The following is a 10,821-nucleotide window of genomic DNA, read 5'->3' as shown; positions in this document are numbered from 1 at the left end:
TGCTGCATCCTCATCATCATATTATCCTATCGGCGTCCATCCACCTGCTCTGGCTCTGCATCAGATATCTGCTATTACATACTGTGGTTATTACATTTTAAATATATCTGTTTGTGCAGGCTTTCAGTCCTACCAGACTTCACAGCAGGCCATTTCACTGATTAGCATAGTGTCAACCAACTTGTCGTGCGTGGATTTTGCAGGGTAGTGATCTTCAGGAGCTAAAACCTGCATGTTTGCAGCAGGGCATCGTGCACACACGGGTTCTCGCCGCCCGCCGCGCTCGGCTGGAGCTAAAATATGAAAAGCAAGGTGTTGACGAAGCTGTTTCAGTGTTGGCAGGAGTCCCACTGCTGCTGGAAAGGCTGACCATATGGCCGGTCCTGTGATGTGATTTAACATGTCTGCATCCCATGCAGATGCCTTTGCACGAGACACCCTGTCTCAGCCCACGACTCGGCTCACTGCATCTCCAGCGCTACGGTCGCGACGCGGGGCTCGATATACAGCGATCGTGCTATTTAGAATTGTGATAAATATGTTTATGAGCATTTAAACAGACGCCTTATCTGTTCAAGCGGAACAAAAAGGGTCCCACAGGAGCAGAGTGCTGACCAGGCACATGCAGGTGTGGAGAAGACAGAGAGAGAGAGTGAGGAGGAGGGAGGAGGGGGGGCAGCTGGAGAAAGCGCTATAGAGATAGTACAACATGAGGGAGGAGGTGGAGAACAATAGAATATGCATGTGATAAACACGCTAAATGTGCAGATACAGATACTGTACAGTTACTGTGTATGAGATGTTTAAGGATAAAGATGCTGTTTACTTCTGACTGAGATGCAGTGGGCTGTTGCAGTGGGGATGCTGTCAAGGTTGTGTGCGTGTGTGTGTGTGCGTGCGTGTGTGTGTGTGTGTGTGTGTGTGTGTGTGTGTGTGTGTGTGTGTGTGTGTGTGTGTGTGTGTGTGTGTGCGTGTGTGTGTGTGCGCATGTGTGTGCGTGCGCGTGTGTGTGTTACTCAACAGAAAGCGCTGGTCAAGAGAAGGTCAGGGAGGAGATTGGGTTTTGTGAACTGAGTGAGAACGGTCCCTGTAGAAAGCTGTGGAAAAGCAAGAATTGAGATAGGGCTCTGCAGAGCACATGGGAGAAGCCCTTCAAAGCTCCTTCTTAATCCCTTTCCTACCCCAGACCTCCTCCCTTCCCCGTCCCTTGGTTTAATCTCTGACACTGCATTAACATTTAAATTTTTTCCACGCCAATTTGAATACAGTGTACGCCACGACCACCTAGATTTATTCATTCCCACTAATTACCTACTGCAGTGATGGGAGTGGATGGTTTAACCTTCTCACAGTTAATTTTTCATGATTTCTCCAAAACCCCACGGGGCGAAAAATGTGACCTTTTCCAGTTTTCTTATCAACACCCCAAACAAAATGGCCCCAATCAAGATAATGTGGCGACACCTTTGAATAGGATTTTATTCCTTTTCAATTGTGAGTGATAGACGAATATAATAACGACAGATACAATGAAGCCGTTGTTGTGTGGTCCAGTATATAAACTGGGTTTGAACGTCTGACAGCACTCAACCTGTTACAGCAGGAGACCGTGGGCTTTTTCTGCCTGGTCCGTGCAGCCTCACAATCTTATCTTTAAAACAGCTTTTGGATTGTTGCTTCTGGCAAAGACAAAACAATGGCAATTTGAGACGAAAGGCCTCTCGAGTGCCCTGGAGGAGCGCGACGTACTTGACTATTTCACAACAGGTGAACAGGACTTTTATGATCTGCCGTGTATTAGTGCTCATTTAAGTGGGAATGAAGCTGGTTGTCAGTCGTGTATGTAAATAGTGCCGACACATCAGAAGCAGGAGGTTATTGAGACAACTTCAACAGACCTGAGGGTCCAGACGTGCAACGGCTCCACTACATAATGAAACATTTGTCATTCGCCAGCCAAAATAACCCATAAGAGCTGTGATGTGGCTCCCCTGTTGGCAGGATGACATCATCCGTCATCTAAAATGATTAAACTCACTACAAAAAGGCTCCACGTGTTTTCCGATCCGCCCGCTCGGCTTTTGCCGTACCCACAGCCTCTAGTGAGGTGAGCAAAGAGCCGAACGCGAGCGACACTCGCGTCTCATCGCCGTCACGGCGTCTCCGACAGGGAAAAGGTGAACACAGGCTGCTGGAAGCGTTCACGCACATAATCAGGGCTTTTGTCTCCCGGTGAGAGAGCGCTGGCGTTCCCTGACAGCTTGGCCCACCTATATTGTTTTTTCACCCCAGAAGCGAAGCCACCCACAACAGCGCGGTGAGGAATGTCACCGAACAAGCGCACTAATCTTCACACGCGTGAAAAGCAGACAGATGTACAAGCAATTAGACTGTCAGCTCTAAAGATGCCACTTTTCTCCTCCTTTGTCGAGTGCGCGGAGCCCCTCGGCATCCGCCCATTTCTCATGGCTTCATTTTAATAAACTTTGTTAAAAGGTCATCGTGTTAATGATGGATTATGGCTCATTTTAATTAATTGTGCACGCGTGTGTGTGTGTGTGTGTGTGCATATATTTGATCTAATTCGCTGTGTTCTTCAGCATCTTTCTTCTCTGGCAGTAAATGTTAAATTGTTTGGATCCGTTCACCGTACGCGTCTGTTTCAAACCCCCCCGACTGCAAAATGACTTAGGCACCGGGATAACGAGCGATGACTCCCTGCAGCAGTGTCTATTTGTGATTTCAAAGCGCTCCCCGCTCTCTAAAACGCTAATGTCAGTCAAATCTGAGGCCACTACGGCTGCAAATCAACGCGCTCAGACCCTTCACGACTTGATTCTCTCCGCGAACGGAGCCGGGGCTGCCTCATTGGAGCGATGCTGCTCTTGGAGCTGCTCACTGCAGTTTCGCTTTCTAATTTCAGATTTGTCTGACAGTGGTTGCGGCCCATGTGGGTGGTGTAAATGCCTGGCAGCTCACATTCAACACGCCAAGAGAAAATTCTGCACGTACTTATTATAAGAGGAGAACATCGCTGTCATGGTAGGAGATGGTACGAGTGCGTTTTTTTGTCATGCTGAGGATTAATTTTGAAGGAATAAGCTTAACATGTTCTTTTGTGTCAGTGTGAACGTATGTAGAGCCTGTTTTAAATACAGTAACAAACAGGATTTAGTCGGTCATACACATGTACAGGATGAATTTTATAGGGATTACTGTGTTATTGTTTCAATTAGAGAACATGATTAAACCGGCCATTTATTAAGTGCCAACACATTATGTAATGTAGTGTGTTTTTCATTGTGACCCCACTAGAAGCACGTTCATGGAGCGTTTTCTACCCCGTACATCCACCCAGAGACTCACACAGGCATTTGCAGGCTGACTCCTATTGTACAGGGGACGTGGCGCAGCCTGTCGCTGGCGCGCTCGCTCCTGAGAGCCGTGAGGCTGATTTATAAGAAGGAGGGGCCCGCGAGCCGCAATCAGCCCATTTCCATCAGCGTTATTGCTGCCTGACAATATCCAGCTGTCCCTGATGTGCCACAGAGCGTCGATGGTGCGGTTGTCAGCCTCCGCTCGCTGGGCTGAAAACACACACACACGCACCCACACACATACACACACACGCGCACACACGCACGCACACACAAACACACACACGCACACACGCACACACAAACACACACACGCACACACACACACACACACACACACACACACGCACGCACACACAAACACACACGCGCACACACACACACACGCACACGCATGCACACACACACACACACACACGCTTGCCCACACACACACCCCCCACACACACACACACACACACACACACACACACACACACACACACACACACACACACACGCTTGCCCACGCAGTCACACATGTTGACACGCGTGCTCCCACTCGTGCAAACCCTCACAGAATAACACTGTAATAGCATTAACACGCGCTGTAGAAAAGTTAGAAGGACAATATTTGAGTGTTGAGGTGGAGAAATGATGCTCTGTTCAAGCTGAGAACACACACAATCAGAGACGGACCCGCCGGAGCTTCATTGTTGTGCTTCATCACCGCAGCCTCTCTCCGCTCCTCTCCTGACGTCTCCTCCCCAGCTGCTCCCACTAACTTGTGACATAATGACATTATGCTATAACCCGGTATATTGTGCACGCAGCTGGCCCAGTCGGATTGTGCTCCTGCAGCAGCTGGGATGCTCCAGTACGTGCAGCGGGCGGCCACCATCCTGCAGAGGCCAGCCGGCAAACGGACGGCGTTCTTCTATAGGGAGTGACGTCACGATGAAGTGATTAAAGGCCCGTTTATCTACAAGTGAGACAGATGTGCTTCGCTGAATAACTCAGAAGCTCAGTTAGGATATTTGAAGCTATTTGCGATTGATGATTATCTAATAAATAGTAATAAGCAGTAAAACAGTACAGTTTGTGCCGAGGCATTCACCTGTTCATTTTCCTGACTCTAAATACTCATATCATGTGTTTTGTGATCCTCTCACTCTTCATCATCATCATCAGGGCCTGTGGGTGATTAGTGAGCAGAGCGTACGGCCACACAGAGACATAACTATTTGTGATATCTTAACTTTAAATTCTGTTCTCTTGGCAATTTCATTTTTAGACAGAGCGTGAAATGGAAAATTTGTTTTTCCGGTCTGGCAGGCTGACACTGTAGACGTTTATTGATTTTGAACCATTTAATGCATTCGAGCTTTAATGTGTCTATTCAGCTGAGGAACCTGTCCGTCTGACTAACAGCTGACGTATTATTCAGCATTGTTGTCACACGCGCATGACGATCATCTGAAGTAAGTGCTCGTCCCCCTAGGACTGAAGACGCCGCGTCGCCTGCACACAACAGGAGTACATTGCGTTTGACTTTAAAGCTTCATCAGCTGCTCCTCCATCATCCCTGTGTCACTCGCGCTGCGTTTGAGTCCTAGACATGAAAGGTAACAGGTTCTAAACAGATGCGACTGGAGCACGCGGAGACGGGAGACGGCTCTGTGTAATTTGGCAGCCATTCAAACCAATGGGTTTTAATCACAGGGGGGAAATGATGCTAATTGAAATACAGTGTCGCTCGTCAGAGAGCTGATGTGAGACAAGTGAGAAATGGAGCATCAAATAGTCCTCAACATCTTCCTCTCACTTCATTCGATGCCCCTGTTTTCGTTATTACAGAGGAAGCCTTGTTTAAAAGCGGGGCACAGGTCCAATCAGATTCAAATCCCGTCCTTTCGTTTCCACTCAAACGTTGGCTCTGGCGGCAGCACTTGACCGCACCGACATCCAAACCACTCATAATCCGCACACTTTACCGGCTGCTATCACGTCACGCACCACGCGAGGTGCGCTCCGATTCCCACCTCGTCCACACTTTCTGTTTGTCGCAGACAATATAAGTAGCCCCTCACTCCCGAGTCCCACTCGTTCAGATCCGCGGTACTTTTCTGACTGATGATCCATGTTCCGTACCCGCGATGATAGCAGCTGAAGACAGCCCGAGTGCCCTTTCTCCATTTCTCTTCACTGATAGAAGGGTGGAAATGATAGAGGCTGCCGTGGGAGGGAAAAGGCCAGTTACAGCCTGCAGGCTACAAATGGAGCTACGCTGCTCAATATAAACACACATCAAGTTCTTTGTGCTCGTGTCCCCAAATCGTCTTTTTTGTTGAGGTGATCGGCGCCACAGTCCGTGCTGACATTTTACATTTGTATTTAACAGCTCGGCCCGATTCTGAATGCGGTCACAGACTAAAGAGGCCGCTTCCTTCATGTGAACCCAACCGTTGGCGGCTGCGTTCTGTTTGTTATCGTCCCCATGACGATGAAGATCCGGCGTGTGATAACAACCCACTAAAGCGATGAGAACAACCCACTGAGCCGCGCAGGAGGCGAAGTAGACCTCTGCTAAGCCATTAAACCGCCATTTAATGGCCTGATAACATTGGAAGCGGGCGACTGGTGAGAGTTTCAGCTGCTGTCGCCATCCATAGAAACAGAGTTCGTTCGCGAGCCCGTAATAAGCAGCTGTTTCTGTGTTTGTTTACCTTCAGTATCGAAGCTCGCGCTTTGAGAGGACAGTGTTTTTAATCATGAAACAGATGTATTAGCAGGAGATTAGCTGTTGTTGTTGCTGCTGTTGTTGCAGAACGATCGGTTCACTGGGGTGCGTTGCAAACATTCAAATTAAAACTGCAAAACTATGAAAAATGTATGTCTGTGTATGGATGCGTGACCTATATTTTCAGTGCAAATAAATAAATAAACACTCGGGGAGGAGGATGCAAATCTTTAGAAGTGGGACACAAGATGAGCTAATGACATTATGGGAGGATTTCACCAATCCTCCCTTGTTCTCTCGCCTCCTCCTTCCCTCCTTTCCTCGTGATCAGAATGAACCACAGTGCGGCAACATGTGTCCCAGCATGGCGGTGCTTCAACCGGCCTCTCCCCATTCAAGTGTGTGTTGTGACTCACCTCTCTTTGGGCACTTCAAGGAGGCAGAGTTCCTCTATGTCTTCTATGTCTATGGCTTCTATGTAGTGGTGTGTTTTGCAGGGCCAGCACGCGGAGTCTTTGTCTTTTGGAGGGTGTTTGGACCCTTTCTCCTTCTTTTTCATCCTCTCAGTGCCTCCTCACCCGCCCTGTCCGTCTCCCTGTAGCGTCTGTAGATTTCCTCCCTCTTTCATTCAGTCTGTGTCAGGGACCGTGGCAGCGAGAATAAAGGCGCCGCTGCTTTCGAACCGCTGTTGACTGACTGGAGCGGGGGGGAAAAATAGCAGAAAACAGCCCCATCGACTATCAGCAGCCGCCGATTTGGGCTCGTTGAGCAGGAATGAACGCAGGGAGCTTGACCATTCGGAGTCGGACCAAAGGGGTGATGAGTCAAGGCATTTAACATCAGTTTGTCATTTTGATCCCGCGCATGGAAAAGGTCACCTTGTTATCGCTCACATGCTCTCGTGCGGCATTAGTTATCTGTCTGAAATCTGTCCATAGGCCGCTGAGGCGGGGACGCGCCACTGACCCTCCCTCTGTGATGCGAGACTAACCTTTTACCTCGTGTTTTCTGCAAAGGCCAGCCTGCATCCGCAGCAGCTCCAACCAGGCTTTCTTGCTCCGTGGGTGCGTGAGTGAGTGAGCGAGGGAGTGAGAGAGTGAGCGTGCGTCTCAGGCAAGGCTTTTGGCTGTTTATGTGAAGCAGAAGAGTGTATCCATGCTGAAATGACTAATTGGGAAATATAGTGTACAACCTCATTTGATGCACCAAGCAGCGTATTCCCTTTGCATGAATAACTGTAGGTTTATGCCCTAAATACAAGATCTGTGCGCAGTTTCTTCCATCAGCGTAGCAAGTGTTTTGCTCATATTACACCAGGTGCTCGATCGTGTCAGGATTTGTACACAACATTATGCATATTTTTTCTTCTTCTGCTTCTTCTCTGCATTGTTTCGTACCCGGAGGGCCGCCTGCCCCCTCCTTCTGCACCTCCGCTCTCCAGATCGCCACAAGCTTGGCATTAAAGGGCCATTGCGGAGTTTTTGTCTAAATGAACTCGACAGCGAAGTCCGGGCATGGTGATATGGGTGGACACGCGAATCAATATTTCACATCCTCGGCCACTGCTTGGAGCACGGGGACGTGGCAACGGTGCGGCCACGGGGGAGGGGTTTTGGGGGGGGGACTACACAGTGCTGTGTAGTAGAGGTAATCACAAGCCAGGCATCATCAGGTAGCGCCTTCTTCTGTCACCGAAAGTGTTCGGCGTCTCGTTATAGACCAAACGGATCCGCGTAAGCAAAACAGATGGAAGACATATGGAAGCAAAGATGCAAAGACACCCCCCCCCACACACACACACACACCTCCTGCACTGAATTGTATCATTTAGTGCTGCAGACCGGCTAAGCAATGTGTCACGGCGCTAGCGCGGCTGATGCAGCTTGGCAGCGTATGAGCAGCAAACATGTCATTCAGTTGTAAATTGTGTTACACGCAAGGTCACCTTGTGTAAAGGTTGGAAAAGGAGGAGGAAATGAGCTGAGGGTGTAATTCATCTCCCGGTGTCAGGGACGCGTCACATGGTGCGAATCGAAACGCACACAAGCAGCCCCGACGTCCACGTTCAGCCGCCCGGCGTGTTTATTTTGCCGCATCCGAGTGACGACGCGGACGTCGACGTTTGGACCCGTTCATGCAGATGTGACCACGTGCCACATGTGTGTTTCTTCCTATTAGCGCTGCCGAGGCTTTGTGTGACTTTCAACTGCCGTCCGCGCTCCCCCAAGAATACATGTCTTAGCATAGTATAGGCGGCTTACGCGTCCGTAGAGCCCTGACAGACAGGCGCTGCCAGGCGAGGACCCCCCCCCCCCCGAAGCCAGCTCGTTGCCAGCACAGTGTCAGCTCTGTGCTTCTGCAGCTCTGGCACCCTTGACCGTTGGCTCCTTGTCATTCACACCTCCCCTCCCCCCAAAACACAGAGGAACGGCCCAGCTAGCGCACGTTAGCGTCCCATTGGCCCACTCTGGTGTTACTTTGAGGCCCGTGCACGCCGACAAACTGGATTAGTAAATTGACTTACGCACACTTGTATCTATTTCTTTAATCATATTCCAACGTCACCGCTTCCCTTTTACCACAATCTGCCCCATATCCGAGGAGACAGCCAAGGTCGAACGCATCCCCGCGGTCCCCAGCTGGCACTCGCCCCAGCGACAGGGTCGAGTAGTCTGCGAGAGGGAGACGCTTTCATGCTGGATGCACAATTTGTCCAGTGTTTACTCTCCCGTCCGTTTGCATCAGCGACAGTGGGCCGGAGTGACACCGACATGAAGCCGCTGTCACAGGCTGCGGCGTTTTCCTCGGCTGCCCTGGAAAATCCTCCTCACAAGACGCGTGCGCTCCACGCGCTCCACTCTCACCACCACACGCTACACAAGCGCTAAAGTGTGTGACTCTGGGGAGGACGGTGTGAAGAGGTTCCACTCGTCCCTCTTCGCGAGGATCGATGGCATTTGGGGAAACCAAACCAGCACTTTTTAGTAGCATGAAGTAGGTAATCGTTTCATTTAAAAGACTCCTGCATTAGCATAAAAACTGAAAAAACGTAGAATTTTAATTATAATTTTTATTTTTATCCTCATCCTTAAACAAGCGTCTATCAACTGCCAGCAGCTTCACATTCACCACAGTGACATGACAGCTTCTGATCTAACTACTGTAGAAAAGCACATAAGTGCGTTTCCCAAAACTATTTTAAATCTGAAGCTCTAGGACACATTTACGACGAGCAGCATCTTCACTCCCGGGTTCATAGAACTCTGCGTTCCTGCGTCTCTTCACAGGGTTGTGCTCCTGAAATGAGCCTGTTAAACGTCAGTCGAACGCTCCAAGACAGTACACGTAACCCAGAGCCGCACATCAGGTTGGAAACCTGTCAAATTTTATCACTGAAGATGTTGTTTTCGCACTGAATGCTTAAGCGAAAGCCCTGATCCGGTGATTTCACTCGGCCGGTGCAGATGTTTAACGTTAGGCCTGTAGCATGCGTGGCTTCCCCTATTAGACGTTTCTGGGTCTATATTAAGTGTTACATAAGCTTAGCAGGGTTCCTCAATCCTGCCAAGTAGACTCACTCCTGTTGATGAACAGAGTGACCTGATTTCTCGTATCTCCGGAGACATCTGTGCAGATGAAGCTCGGTGCATCGGGCCTCTATTTCCCTTCTTCTACAACCTGTCATGGAATCAATCCTGCCTTTAGATGTGCTCTCCAGAGGGAATGACTCAGGGAAGGTGTGCTGCTTTAACCTTCCCCGTCTTCCTCTGTCTATTTCTATCTGCGTGTGTATCTAACCATCCGACGCTATATTTTGTCATCCTTTACCTTTTCCTTCTTCATCCTCGGAGATTAGCGCTCGTTATCTTTCTTTTTTCGTCTTTCGGTGTCTCTTTTTATCTCTCCTTGTCCTCTCCTCCTCTCTCTCTCTCTGTCTCTCTCTCTCTCTCTCGCTCTCTCTCTCTCTCTCTCTCTCGCTTCCCGTCTTGGTGGTGCTGCATCTCGCAGAGCTGAGGGACTATGATTAGGACAGAAGGGAACTGGCTGTAAGACAGAGACTAACTCAGAACTAGGTCATCATTGTTTCTGTGTGAGGACCCGCTCTGCGGATGAAAAGCTTGAAGACAAGAGGAGCAAGCGGCGCTCGATACAGCACCGGGAGCTCTAGACATTTCTGGGCTACGCAAACGCTCATTCAAAGGAGGAAAAACCCGAACTGCAGCACAGAATTTATGTAATAAGAATGAATAAAACATGCCGCCGGCCCGCTTTCCTGCCCGACGCTGAACTTCTGGAGTTATTAATCAGTTAGTGGCAGAGATGCAGCAAAGTCACAGAGCAGTGAGATGTGAGATGGTCGTGAAGCACAAGACAAGCAGAGCCTCTGTGTCACGGCGTAACAGTACTTTGGCGCTGATCATCATTTTTCACACGCTCCGTCTCGCCTCCTCGTCTTCCCCGCCGCCGTCTCCCCGCCTCTCCGTCTTCCACCCCGTTAGCGGAGCGTCTGACAAGGTCTGTCCCACTGGCCGCCCATTCAGCACTCATCACGCGCATCATTTCCCCTCGTCATTTCCCCCCCCCGCCGTGTGTCTTCCATCTCCTCCGGCCCGTTCACTCGCCACCATCGACTACCCATAAACTCCTATTTGTGTCTCCGGGCACCTCAGTGTGTAGCATATAGCAATTGATTCCGTCTTTATCCAATTTAAATGTGGCCATGCC

At 49.6% G+C, this 10,821-nt stretch overlaps 1 long non-coding RNA gene across 3 annotated transcripts in view; it reads left to right on the top strand.

Annotated features, from left to right (window-relative positions):
* Nucleotides 1–10,821, top strand: part of LOC114870591 (uncharacterized) — an 89,397-nt gene that overhangs the window by 52,399 nt on the left and 26,177 nt on the right. The window contains exon 4 of one of the 3 annotated variants that reach the window (XR_005898648.2): nt 2,924–3,395. The exons of the other annotated variants lie outside the window; for them this stretch is intronic. This is a non-coding gene — a long non-coding RNA (uncharacterized LOC114870591). Of the gene's footprint in view, nt 1–2,923; nt 3,396–10,821 lie in introns of those variants that run through there. 3 annotated transcript variants of the gene reach the window in all.

Source organism: Betta splendens, chromosome 15, assembly GCF_900634795.4.
Source record: "Betta splendens chromosome 15, fBetSpl5.4, whole genome shotgun sequence".
NCBI classification, from domain to species: Eukaryota; Metazoa; Chordata; class Actinopteri; order Anabantiformes; family Osphronemidae; genus Betta; species Betta splendens.
The sequence above is the reverse complement of the archived record's forward strand: the minus strand, read 5'-3'. Positions and strand labels throughout refer to the sequence as shown.